Below are 12,060 nucleotides of genomic sequence, written 5' to 3' on the forward strand. Positions count from 1 at the left end.
GATGGAATGTGGCAATGGAACGCTGGCTGCGCGTGTCATAATAGGCTCTGAGCCTTTATATACCTGTGCACAGCAGCAGCCACCTTCAGTCTGCTGCTGGACAGCCAGCAGCAGCAGCAGCAGGAGAGGTATGTAATCAGGAGCCCTCCTGCTAAGGGTAGACAGCTGCTCGTTCCACCCCACCCCCCGCCTTAATTGGTTCTCCTCCCTTCCAATGGTGTTGAGGCGGGTGGGAACAGCAGGGGGTGAAGGTGCTGTGTTTAAAGAGGTGGAGTTATGCAGATCTAAAACGCGTGGATTGCAGCAGCAGCAAGCCGAAAAGTGCAGGCATGTAAGGGATCTAGAGGTTGACAACATGTCTTCTTAACGGGAGTCCAGGAGCTCATCTCCACAAATGGACTTTTCAGGATCCTTGGGTGGCTCCGTAGTTTGAAACCAATTCTGGTTATCGCTTCTCGGCCTTTTGGCTAAGATCAAGTGTAGTATCTGTTCTTATCAGTTTAATATCTGATACGTCCCCTATCTGGGGACCATATATTAAATGGATTTTTAGAACAGGGAGATGGAAAAAGAGCTTGCTCTGTCCACTCCACGCATTGACCTGGTATTGCAGTATCTCCAGGACCGGTGCACCCCTTCTTTAATGCAGTTTCTAAAATCAGAAAGAATTGAATTCAATGTTTTTTGTTCATTTTGCTTGTTTGTCGGATTTTGGGATGGACTCTTTGGCTTTGCTTTTCTTCTCCTCATTGGATTTTTCATGTTCAAAGTTGCAGAAGCCAGATTACAAGCTCATTTTGGTTCAACTTCAGCAACTGTGCATTGCATTGCCATGTAATGTGATGCAATGCTATTGTAGCACCCTGAGGATTCGGCTGCTACAGGGGTATTGCACCTCAACCCAGAGGTGTGATATTCCACTCCCGGGTAAGGATGGAGTGTGGAACTGAGCTCGGTAGGCTGCATGCACTACACACATCCCATTTCCGGGGAACAGGCCGACGGTACTCCCACTTAGAAATGTGCAGGTACGACCGAGTCTGTTCCTGGCTGGAGTGGGAGGGGGGTGGTACATCCCATGTAGTGTAGGGGCAGATAGGGGGAGCAGCCTGGGTAAAGATAGGAGCTCATTGGGTGCTGGTCACCTGAGCTCACACATAGAGGGTGTATATAAGGTGGGCACCAACAAAGAACAGGGTCAGATGCAGAGAACAAGTCAGTTGGAGACAGCAAGACAGCTGCAGAGGAGCAGACAGCAAGCAGAGAGGAAGTCAGCCTGCAGCAAGGGAGAAAAGAGAGAGACCCAGAGGAACAGAAGAGAGGACTCTAAGATCCCAACTAAAATCCCCGGGTGAAGAGTCGGCATCAGGGTACCGGAACCCAAGCTGGTGGGGGTAAAAACATTCCCCAGCCAGAGACCGGAGACCGTGGGCAGCGTTTGCCACGGTCACCCACCACATCCACCCCGAAGGCACACCACATGAAGGGTCAGGGAACCCAGGGCCAAGGGTGTCCCAACAGAAGGCCCGAGGGAGCTGGACCTAGGTGGATCACTGGTGGGGACGGCCAGAGAACGGGACAGAAGGAGAGCTCAGGGCCACGCTCCGGACTTGTTTGGGGGTTGGCTGGATCCAGGACCTGGTGGACGCAGCACGGCTCGGGTGGTCACTCGAAGCTGGAGTGACCAGTACAACATCTGCAGTAAGTAAACACCCTTAACTGCACAACCCGACTCTGTCTTCACTGCCGTCTGCACTGCACCACCACAACCCCCATCCTCTGCACCTGTCCCCTCTGAGGCTATACCCCTCCCGTTGGGGGTTATACCATCACAAGCTGCACCTACACCATCAGCCTCAGCGGACCCTGCTGCAGCGGCGGCCATAGTGACCGCAATACAACGGGTGGCGTAGTCGACATTAAGAACTTATTAACATCTGTAGGACTGCCACATACAACTGAGTTTGACACCCTGGGCACGGACCGGGTCATAGCCACTCGGAGACTACAACCCCCATCTGATCCGGCTCCGGATATTCCCATAAAGAATATGGCCCAGGGGGCGCGTCACTATCTTTCTAGCTCTCCCTTTTTACTTCCTTTTGGATAAACAGACATATTAGGCAAGCATTTTGGAGCTTTCACCTAAATAACTACAGGTGGTGAGATAAGCTGCACAATATAATTGACCTTTCAGTATATTGTTGCACACACACCATCTATTTAGCAAATGCCCTTGTTATCAACAGCAGCCTTTTAAACTCACCTGAGCTAACAGGTATGTGCGCTGGTTACTCTGCTGCGCTTAAAATTTCTTTTTTGGTTTGCTACAATGCCTTTTCTGAAACGTTGTCTCCTTCTGCTGGAACACTGACTTCTTTCATTTAATGCCTGCAGACTATAAAAGAGAACCCAACCCAAAAAGTTTGGTTGATTAGTCTGTGGCATTCTGTTAAACTGTTGCTTATGGCGGTCTCTGTGAGCTTCTCAGCGACATTCAGCCAGCCAGGTATCCTGCCTGCAGTAGATGGAATGTGGCAATGGAACGCTGGCTGCGCGTGTCATAATAGGCTCTGAGCCTTTATATACCTGTGCACAGCAGCAGCCACCTTCAGTCTGCTGCTGGACAGCCAGCAGCAGCAGCAGCAGCAGGAGAGGTATGTAATCAGGAGCCCTCCTGCTAAGGGTAGACAGCTGCTCGTTCCACCCCACCCCCCGCCTTAATTGGTTCTCCTCCCTTCCAACGGTGTTGAGGCGGGTGGGAACAGCAGGGGGTGAAGGTGCTGTGTTTAAAGAGGTGGAGTTATGCAGATCTAAAACGCGTGGATTGCAGCAGCAGCAAGCCGAAAAGTGCAGGCATGTAAGGGATCTAGAGGTTGACAACATGTCTTCTTAACGGGAGTCCAGGAGCTCATCTCCACAAATGGACTTTTCAGGATCCTTGGGTGGCTCCGTAGTTTGAAACCAATTCTGGTTATCGCTTCTCGGCCTTTTGGCTAAGATCAAGTGTAGTATCTGTTCTTATCAGTTTAATATCTGATACGTCCCCTATCTGGGGACCATATATTAAATGGATTTTTAGAACAGGGAGATGGAAAAAGAGCTTGCTCTGTCCACTCCACGCATTGACCTGGTATTGCAGTATCTCCAGGACCGGTGCACCCCTTCTTTAATGCAGTTTCTAAAATCAGAAAGAATTGAATTCAATGTTTTTTGTTCATTTTGCTTGTTTGTCGGATTTTGGGATGGACTCTTTGGCTTTGCTTTTCTTCTCCTCATTGGATTTTTCATGTTCAAAGTTGCAGAAGCCAGATTACAAGCTCATTTTGGTTCAACTTCAGCAACTGTGCATTGCATTGCCATGTAATGTGATGCAATGCTATCTTTCTAGCTCTCCCTTTTTACTTCCTTTTGGATAAACAGACATATTAGGCAAGCATTTTGGAGCTTTCACCTAAATAACTACAGGTGGTGAGATAAGCTGCACAATATAATTGACCTTTCAGTATATTGTTGCACACACACCATCTATTTAGCAAATGCCCTTGTTATCAACAGCAGCCTTTTAAACTCACCTGAGCTAACAGGTATGTGCGCTGGTTACTCTGCTGCGCTTAAAATTTCTTTTTTGGTTTGCTACAATGCCTTTTCTGAAACGTTGTCTCCTTCTGCTGGAACACTGACTTCTTTCATTTAATGCCTGCAGACTATAAAAGAGAACCCAACCCAAAAAGTTTGGTTGATTAGTCTGTGGCATTCTGTTAAACTGTTGCTTATGGCGGTCTCTGTGAGCTTCTCAGCGACATTCAGCCAGCCAGGTATCCTGCCTGCAGTAGATGGAATGTGGCAATGGAACGCTGGCTGCGCGTGTCATAATAGGCTCTGAGCCTTTATATACCTGTGCACAGCAGCAGCCACCTTCAGTCTGCTGCTGGACAGCCAGCAGCAGCAGCAGCAGGAGAGGTATGTAATCAGGAGCCCTCCTGCTAAGGGTAGACAGCTGCTCGTTCCACCCCACCCCCCGCCTTAATTGGTTCTCCTCCCTTCCAACGGTGTTGAGGCGGGTGGGAACAGCAGGGGGTGAAGGTGCTGTGTTTAAAGAGGTGGAGTTATGCAGATCTAAAACGCGTGGATTGCAGCAGCAGCAAGCCGAAAAGTGCAGGCATGTAAGGGATCTAGAGGTTGACAACATGTCTTCTTAACGGGAGTCCAGGAGCTCATCTCCACAAATGGACTTTTCAGGATCCTTGGGTGGCTCCGTAGTTTGAAACCAATTCTGGTTATCGCTTCTCGGCCTTTTGGCTAAGATCAAGTGTAGTATCTGTTCTTATCAGTTTAATATCTGATACGTCCCCTATCTGGGGACCATATATTAAATGGATTTTTAGAACAGGGAGATGGAAAAAGAGCTTGCTCTGTCCACTCCACGCATTGACCTGGTATTGCAGTATCTCCAGGACCGGTGCACCCCTTCTTTAATGCAGTTTCTAAAATCAGAAAGAATTGAATTCAATGTTTTTTGTTCATTTTGCTTGTTTGTCGGATTTTGGGATGGACTCTTTGGCTTTGCTTTTCTTCTCCTCATTGGATTTTTCATGTTCAAAGTTGCAGAAGCCAGATTACAAGCTCATTTTGGTTCAACTTCAGCAACTGTGCATTGCATTGCCATGTAATGTGATGCAATGCTATCTTTCTAGCTCTCCCTTTTTACTTCCTTTTGGATAAACAGACATATTAGGCAAGCATTTTGGAGCTTTCACCTAAATAACTACAGGTGGTGAGATAAGCTGCACAATATAATTGACCTTTCAGTATATTGTTGCACACACACCATCTATTTAGCAAATGCCCTTGTTATCAACAGCAGCCTTTTAAACTCACCTGAGCTAACAGGTATGTGCGCTGGTTACTCTGCTGCGCTTAAAATTTCTTTTTTGGTTTGCTACAATGCCTTTTCTGAAACGTTGTCTCCTTCTGCTGGAACACTGACTTCTTTCATTTAATGCCTGCAGACTATAAAAGAGAACCCAACCCAAAAAGTTTGGTTGATTAGTCTGTGGCATTCTGTTAAACTGTTGCTTATGGCGGTCTCTGTGAGCTTCTCAGCGACATTCAGCCAGCCAGGTATCCTGCCTGCAGTAGATGGAATGTGGCAATGGAACGCTGGCTGCGCGTGTCATAATAGGCTCTGAGCCTTTATATACCTGTGCACAGCAGCAGCCACCTTCAGTCTGCTGCTGGACAGCCAGCAGCAGCAGCAGCAGGAGAGGTATGTAATCAGGAGCCCTCCTGCTAAGGGTAGACAGCTGCTCGTTCCACCCCACCCCCCGCCTTAATTGGTTCTCCTCCCTTCCAACGGTGTTGAGGCGGGTGGGAACAGCAGGGGGTGAAGGTGCTGTGTTTAAAGAGGTGGAGTTATGCAGATCTAAAACGCGTGGATTGCAGCAGCAGCAAGCCGAAAAGTGCAGGCATGTAAGGGATCTAGAGGTTGACAACATGTCTTCTTAACGGGAGTCCAGGAGCTCATCTCCACAAATGGACTTTTCAGGATCCTTGGGTGGCTCCGTAGTTTGAAACCAATTCTGGTTATCGCTTCTCGGCCTTTTGGCTAAGATCAAGTGTAGTATCTGTTCTTATCAGTTTAATATCTGATACGTCCCCTATCTGGGGACCATATATTAAATGGATTTTTAGAACAGGGAGATGGAAAAAGAGCTTGCTCTGTCCACTCCACGCATTGACCTGGTATTGCAGTATCTCCAGGACCGGTGCACCCCTTCTTTAATGCAGTTTCTAAAATCAGAAAGAATTGAATTCAATGTTTTTTGTTCATTTTGCTTGTTTGTCGGATTTTGGGATGGACTCTTTGGCTTTGCTTTTCTTCTCCTCATTGGATTTTTCATGTTCAAAGTTGCAGAAGCCAGATTACAAGCTCATTTTGGTTCAACTTCAGCAACTGTGCATTGCATTGCCATGTAATGTGATGCAATGCTATCTTTCTAGCTCTCCCTTTTTACTTCCTTTTGGATAAACAGACATATTAGGCAAGCATTTTGGAGCTTTCACCTAAATAACTACAGGTGGTGAGATAAGCTGCACAATATAATTGACCTTTCAGTATATTGTTGCACACACACCATCTATTTAGCAAATGCCCTTGTTATCAACAGCAGCCTTTTAAACTCACCTGAGCTAACAGGTATGTGCGCTGGTTACTCTGCTGCGCTTAAAATTTCTTTTTTGGTTTGCTACAATGCCTTTTCTGAAACGTTGTCTCCTTCTGCTGGAACACTGACTTCTTTCATTTAATGCCTGCAGACTATAAAAGAGAACCCAACCCAAAAAGTTTGGTTGATTAGTCTGTGGCATTCTGTTAAACTGTTGCTTATGGCGGTCTCTGTGAGCTTCTCAGCGACATTCAGCCAGCCAGGTATCCTGCCTGCAGTAGATGGAATGTGGCAATGGAACGCTGGCTGCGCGTGTCATAATAAGCTCTGAGCCTTTATATACCTGTGCACAGCAGCAGCCACCTTCAGTCTGCTGCTGGACAGCCAGCAGCAGCAGCAGCAGGAGAGGTATGTAATCAGGAGCCCTCCTGCTAAGGGTAGACAGCTGCTCGTTCCACCCCACCCCCCGCCTTAATTGGTTCTCCTCCCTTCCAACGGTGTTGAGGCGGGTGGGAACAGCAGGGGGTGAAGGTGCTGTGTTTAAAGAGGTGGAGTTATGCAGATCTAAAACGCGTGGATTGCAGCAGCAGCAAGCCGAAAAGTGCAGGCATGTAAGGGATCTAGAGGTTGACAACATGTCTTCTTAACGGAAGTCCAGGAGCTCATCTCCACAAATGGACTTTTCAGGATCCTTGGGTGGCTCCGTAGTTTGAAACCAATTCTGGTTATCGCTTCTCGGCCTTTTGGCTAAGATCAAGTGTAGTATCTGTTCTTATCAGTTTAATATCTGATACGTCCCCTATCTGGGGACCATATATTAAATGGATTTTTAGAACAGGGAGATGGAAAAAGAGCTTGCTCTGTCCACTCCACGCATTGACCTGGTATTGCAGTATCTCCAGGACCGGTGCACCCCTTCTTTAATGCAGTTTCTAAAATCAGAAAGAATTGAATTCAATGTTTTTTGTTCATTTTGCTTGTTTGTCGGATTTTGGGATGGACTCTTTGGCTTTGCTTTTCTTCTCCTCATTGGATTTTTCATGTTCAAAGTTGCAGAAGCCAGATTACAAGCTCATTTTGGTTCAACTTCAGCAACTGTGCATTGCATTGCCATGTAATGTGATGCAGTGCTATCTTTCTAGCTCTCCCTTTTTACTTCCTTTTGGATAAACAGACATATTAGGCAAGCATTTTGGAGCTTTCACCTAAATAACTACAGGTGGTGAGATAAGCTGCACAATATAATTGACCTTTCAGTATATTGTTGCACACACACCATCTATTTAGCAAATGCCCTTGTTATCAACAGCAGCCTTTTAAACTCACCTGAGCTAACAGGTATGTGCGCTGGTTACTCTGCTGCGCTTAAAATTTCTTTTTTGGTTTGCTACAATGCCTTTTCTGAAACGTTGTCTCCTTCTGCTGGAACACTGACTTCTTTCATTTAATGCCTGCAGACTATAAAAGAGAACCCAACCCAAAAAGTTTGGTTGATTAGTCTGTGGCATTCTGTTAAACTGTTGCTTATGGCGGTCTCTGTGAGCTTCTCAGCGACATTCAGCCAGCCAGGTATCCTGCCTGCAGTAGATGGAATGTGGCAATGGAACGCTGGCTGCGCGTGTCATAATAGGCTCTGAGCCTTTATATACCTGTGCACAGCAGCAGCCACCTTCAGTCTGCTGCTGGACAGCCAGCAGCAGCAGCAGCAGGAGAGGTATGTAATCAGGAGCCCTCCTGCTAAGGGTAGACAGCTGCTCGTTCCACCCCACCCCCCGCCTTAATTGGTTCTCCTCCCTTCCAACGGTGTTGAGGCGGGTGGGAACAGCAGGGGGTGAAGGTGCTGTGTTTAAAGAGGTGGAGTTATGCAGATCTAAAACGCGTGGATTGCAGCAGCAGCAAGCCGAAAAGTGCAGGCATGTAAGGGATCTAGAGGTTGACAACATGTCTTCTTAACGGGAGTCCAGGAGCTCATCTCCACAAATGGACTTTTCAGGATCCTTGGGTGGCTCCGTAGTTTGAAACCAATTCTGGTTATCGCTTCTCGGCCTTTTGGCTAAGATCAAGTGTAGTATCTGTTCTTATCAGTTTAATATCTGATACGTCCCCTATCTGGGGACCATATATTAAATGGATTTTTAGAACAGGGAGATGGAAAAAGAGCTTGCTCTGTCCACTCCACGCATTGACCTGGTATTGCAGTATCTCCAGGACCGGTGCACCCCTTCTTTAATGCAGTTTCTAAAATCAGAAAGAATTGAATTCAATGTTTTTTGTTCATTTTGCTTGTTTGTCGGATTTTGGGATGGACTCTTTGGCTTTGCTTTTCTTCTCCTCATTGGATTTTTCATGTTCAAAGTTGCAGAAGCCAGATTACAAGCTCATTTTGGTTCAACTTCAGCAACTGTGCATTGCATTGCCATGTAATGTGATGCAATGCTATCTTTCTAGCTCTCCCTTTTTACTTCCTTTTGGATAAACAGACATATTAGGCAAGCATTTTGGAGCTTTCACCTAAATAACTACAGGTGGTGAGATAAGCTGCACAATATAATTGACCTTTCAGTATATTGTTGCACACACACCATCTATTTAGCAAATGCCCTTGTTATCAACAGCAGCCTTTTAAACTCACCTGAGCTAACAGGTATGTGCGCTGGTTACTCTGCTGCGCTTAAAATTTCTTTTTTGGTTTGCTACAATGCCTTTTCTGAAACGTTGTCTCCTTCTGCTGGAACACTGACTTCTTTCATTTAATGCCTGCAGACTATAAAAGAGAACCCAACCCAAAAAGTTTGGTTGATTAGTCTGTGGCATTCTGTTAAACTGTTGCTTATGGCGGTCTCTGTGAGCTTCTCAGCGACATTCAGCCAGCCAGGTATCCTGCCTGCAGTAGATGGAATGTGGCAATGGAACGCTGGCTGCGCGTGTCATAATAGGCTCTGAGCCTTTATATACCTGTGCACAGCAGCAGCCACCTTCAGTCTGCTGCTGGACAGCCAGCAGCAGCAGCAGCAGGAGAGGTATGTAATCAGGAGCCCTCCTGCTAAGGGTAGACAGCTGCTCGTTCCACCCCACCCCCCGCCTTAATTGGTTCTCCTCCCTTCCAACGGTGTTGAGGCGGGTGGGAACAGCAGGGGGTGAAGGTGCTGTGTTTAAAGAGGTGGAGTTATGCAGATCTAAAACGCGTGGATTGCAGCAGCAGCAAGCCGAAAAGTGCAGGCATGTAAGGGATCTAGAGGTTGACAACATGTCTTCTTAACGGGAGTCCAGGAGCTTATCTCCACAAATGGACTTTTCAGGATCCTTGGGTGGCTCCGTAGTTTGAAACCAATTCTGGTTATCGCTTCTCGGCCTTTTGGCTAAGATCAAGTGTAGTATCTGTTCTTATCAGTTTAATATCTGATACGTCCCCTATCTGGGGACCATATATTAAATGGATTTTTAGAACAGGGAGATGGAAAAAGAGCTTGCTCTGTCCACTCCACGCATTGACCTGGTATTGCAGTATCTCCAGGACCGGTGCACCCCTTCTTTAATGCAGTTTCTAAAATCAGAAAGAATTGAATTCAATGTTTTTTGTTCATTTTGCTTGTTTGTCGGATTTTGGGATGGACTCTTTGGCTTTGCTTTTCTTCTCCTCATTGGATTTTTCATGTTCAAAGTTGCAGAAGCCAGATTACAAGCTCATTTTGGTTCAACTTCAGCAACTGTGCATTGCATTGCCATGTAATGTGATGCAATGCTATCTTTCTAGCTCTCCCTTTTTACTTCCTTTTGGATAAACAGACATATTAGGCAAGCATTTTGGAGCTTTCACCTAAATAACTACAGGTGGTGAGATAAGCTGCACAATATAATTGACCTTTCAGTATATTGTTGCACACACACCATCTATTTAGCAAATGCCCTTGTTATCAACAGCAGCCTTTTAAACTCACCTGAGCTAACAGGTATGTGCGCTGGTTACTCTGCTGCGCTTAAAATTTCTTTTTTGGTTTGCTACAATGCCTTTTCTGAAACGTTGTCTCCTTTTGCTGGAACACTGACTTCTTTCATTTAATGCCTGCAGACTATAAAAGAGAACCCAACCCAAAAAGTTTGGTTGATTAGTCTGTGGCATTCTGTTAAACTGTTGCTTATGGCGGTCTCTGTGAGCTTCTCAGCGACATTCAGCCAGCCAGGTATCCTGCCTGCAGTAGATGGAATGTGGCAATGGAATGCTGGCTGCGCGTGTCATAATAGGCTCTGAGCCTTTATATACCTGTGCACAGCAGCAGCCACCTTCAGTCTGCTGCTGGACAGCCAGCAGCAGCAGCAGCAGGAGAGGTATGTAATCAGGAGCCCTCCTGCTAAGGGTAGACAGCTGCTCGTTCCACCCCACCCCCCGCCTTAATTGGTTCTCCTCCCTTCCAACGGTGTTGAGGCGGGTGGGAACAGCAGGGGGTGAAGGTGCTGTGTTTAAAGAGGTGGAGTTATGCAGATCTAAAACGCGTGGATTGCAGCAGCAGCAAGCCGAAAAGTGCAGGCATGTAAGGGATCTAGAGGTTGACAACATGTCTTCTTAACGGGAGTCCAGGAGCTCATCTCCACAAATGGACTTTTCAGGATCCTTGGGTGGCTCCGTAGTTTGAAACCAATTCTGGTTATCGCTTCTCGGCCTTTTGGCTAAGATCAAGTGTAGTATCTGTTCTTATCAGTTTAATATCTGATACGTCCCCTATCTGGGGACCATATATTAAATGGATTTTTAGAACAGGGAGATGGAAAAAGAGCTTGCTCTGTCCACTCCACGCATTGACCTGGTATTGCAGTATCTCCAGGACCGGTGCACCCCTTCTTTAATGCAGTTTCTAAAATCAGAAAGAATTGAATTCAATGTTTTTTGTTCATTTTGCTTGTTTGTCGGATTTTGGGATGGACTCTTTGGCTTTGCTTTTCTTCTCCTCATTGGATTTTTCATGTTCAAAGTTGCAGAAGCCAGATTACAAGCTCATTTTGGTTCAACTTCAGCAACTGTGCATTGCATTGCCATGTAATGTGATGCAATGCTATCTTTCTAGCTCTCCCTTTTTACTTCCTTTTGGATAAACAGACATATTAGGCAAGCATTTTGGAGCTTTCACCTAAATAACTACAGGTGGTGAGATAAGCTGCACAATATAATTGACCTTTCAGTATATTGTTGCACACACACCATCTATTTAGCAAATGCCCTTGTTATCAACAGCAGCCTTTTAAACTCACCTGAGCTAACAGGTATGTGCGCTGGTTACTCTGCTGCGCTTAAAATTTCTTTTTTGGTTTGCTACAATGCCTTTTCTGAAACGTTGTCTCCTTCTGCTGGAACACTGACTTCTTTCATTTAATGCCTGCAGACTATAAAAGAGAACCCAACCCAAAAAGTTTGGTTGATTAGTCTGTGGCATTCTGTTAAACTGTTGCTTATGGCGGTCTCTGTGAGCTTCTCAGCGACATTCAGCCAGCCAGGTATCCTGCCTGCAGTAGATGGAATGTGGCAATGGAACGCTGGCTGCGCGTGTCATAATAGGCTCTGAGCCTTTATATACCTGTGCACAGCAGCAGCCACCTTCAGTCTGCTGCTGGACAGCCAGCAGCAGCAGCAGCAGGAGAGGTATGTAATCAGGAGCACTCCTGCTAAGGGTAGACAGCTGCTCGTTCCACCCCACCCCCCGCCTTAATTGGTTCTCCTCCCTTCCAACGGTGTTGAGGCGGGTGGGAACAGCAGGGGGTGAAGGTGCTGTGTTTAAAGAGGTGGAGTTATGCAGATCTAAAACGCGTGGATTGCAGCAGCAGCAAGCCGAAAAGTGCAGGCATGTAAGGGATCTAGAGGTTGACAACATGTCTTCTTAACGGGAGTCCAGGAGCTTATCTC

At 46.4% G+C, this 12,060-nt stretch overlaps 8 non-coding genes across 8 annotated transcripts; all 8 read left to right on the forward strand.

Annotated features, from left to right (window-relative positions):
• Positions 1–447: 447 nt before the first annotated feature.
• Positions 448–638, forward strand: LOC141205786 (U2 spliceosomal RNA). Its single transcript, XR_012276459.1, has one exon. It is a non-coding gene; the product is annotated as a U2 spliceosomal RNA (small nuclear RNA).
• A 2,338-nt stretch (positions 639–2,976) lies between these two features.
• On the forward strand, positions 2,977–3,167 carry LOC141205788 (U2 spliceosomal RNA). The gene has a single exon (XR_012276461.1). It is a non-coding gene; the product is annotated as a U2 spliceosomal RNA (small nuclear RNA).
• Positions 3,168–4,282: 1,115 nt separating this feature from the next.
• On the forward strand, positions 4,283–4,473 carry LOC141205789 (U2 spliceosomal RNA). The gene has a single exon (XR_012276462.1). It is a non-coding gene; the product is annotated as a U2 spliceosomal RNA (small nuclear RNA).
• Positions 4,474–5,588: 1,115 nt separating this feature from the next.
• On the forward strand, positions 5,589–5,779 carry LOC141205790 (U2 spliceosomal RNA). The gene has a single exon (XR_012276463.1). It is a non-coding gene; the product is annotated as a U2 spliceosomal RNA (small nuclear RNA).
• Positions 5,780–6,894: 1,115 nt separating this feature from the next.
• On the forward strand, positions 6,895–7,085 carry LOC141205791 (U2 spliceosomal RNA). The gene has a single exon (XR_012276464.1). It is a non-coding gene; the product is annotated as a U2 spliceosomal RNA (small nuclear RNA).
• Positions 7,086–8,200: 1,115 nt separating this feature from the next.
• Positions 8,201–8,391, forward strand: LOC141205793 (U2 spliceosomal RNA). Its single transcript, XR_012276465.1, has one exon. It is a non-coding gene; the product is annotated as a U2 spliceosomal RNA (small nuclear RNA).
• Positions 8,392–9,506: 1,115 nt separating this feature from the next.
• Positions 9,507–9,697, forward strand: LOC141205794 (U2 spliceosomal RNA). The gene has a single exon (XR_012276466.1). It is a non-coding gene; the product is annotated as a U2 spliceosomal RNA (small nuclear RNA).
• A 1,115-nt stretch (positions 9,698–10,812) lies between these two features.
• Positions 10,813–11,003, forward strand: LOC141205795 (U2 spliceosomal RNA). The gene has a single exon (XR_012276467.1). It is a non-coding gene; the product is annotated as a U2 spliceosomal RNA (small nuclear RNA).
• The last annotated feature ends 1,057 nt before the right edge of the window (positions 11,004–12,060 follow it).

This window comes from Phyllobates terribilis, unplaced genomic scaffold, assembly GCF_046119375.1.
Source record: "Phyllobates terribilis strain yellow unplaced genomic scaffold, ASM4611937v1 Scaffold_142__1_contigs__length_4687701, whole genome shotgun sequence".
Lineage (NCBI taxonomy): Eukaryota > Metazoa > Chordata > Amphibia > Anura > Dendrobatidae > Phyllobates > Phyllobates terribilis.